The sequence below is a fragment of the Gymnodraco acuticeps genome, unplaced genomic scaffold (genome assembly GCF_902827175.1).
Source record: "Gymnodraco acuticeps unplaced genomic scaffold, fGymAcu1.1, whole genome shotgun sequence".
Classification (NCBI taxonomy): domain Eukaryota; kingdom Metazoa; phylum Chordata; class Actinopteri; order Perciformes; family Bathydraconidae; genus Gymnodraco; species Gymnodraco acuticeps.
Genome location: NW_022991219.1, coordinates 1,797,777 through 1,798,607, shown reverse-complemented (window position 1 = coordinate 1,798,607; position 831 = coordinate 1,797,777).

Sequence of the window (831 nt, the reverse complement as noted above, 5' to 3'; positions counted from 1 at the left end):
GTGCACACATAGACATCAAAGTGGGCTTGAGCCCCTGCCCTTTTTCTTCCTCCAGAGAAAGTGCCCTTTTTTTCTCCCTTTTTTTGTTGTTGAAATAAATGAATATATATCTACTGCTGTTTGCGCACAGTTTCCCTTTCCAAAAATATATTGATTGAATACAAAAATAAAAATATCAGGTCGGGAGATTAGACTGTGAAGTTCAGATGCTCTCTCTCCCCTCCCCTCCCTCCCTCCACGTCTCGCGCACAGCTGTGCGGAGTGCGGACATCGGCAGTCACTTCAGACAGACAGGTAGCAACACCTCCAACTTTACTGTCCCATGTTATGCCGGCTTTTCTTGGCTTGTCTGAAGGTGAGTGGTGATGAACAAATGACTAAACTGACAGCTAATTAGCCAGAAGACAAAAACAAACATAGTTAACTTAGGTAGGCTATAGCTAATGGATAAGTTAGCTCCAGGTTTAGCTATGGCAATTTATCATGGGCATACAGGCTAATGTACTGTACAGTACTTAAGGGGAGACAGACACTAAAGGTGAATACAGTCAAATGTGTATCTAATAACGTCATCACAATCGTCACATTGATATGCAAATTAGGCGTTAAAATAGGCCTAATTAAAATGCGCTAATTTGCATGCAGTTACCAAGGCATTGCAGGTGAAAAGGATAAAACTAAAAACTAACAAAGATAGTTAGTCAGTATTTTCCCCTGAAATGTTATTTTTAAATGCAGATTAGTTTTAAATCTATAGATGAATTCAGACATGGTAGTAAAACGAACACCATTTATATGTGTTTTTTGGAAGTTTTCTTTCCATTAGAGTGA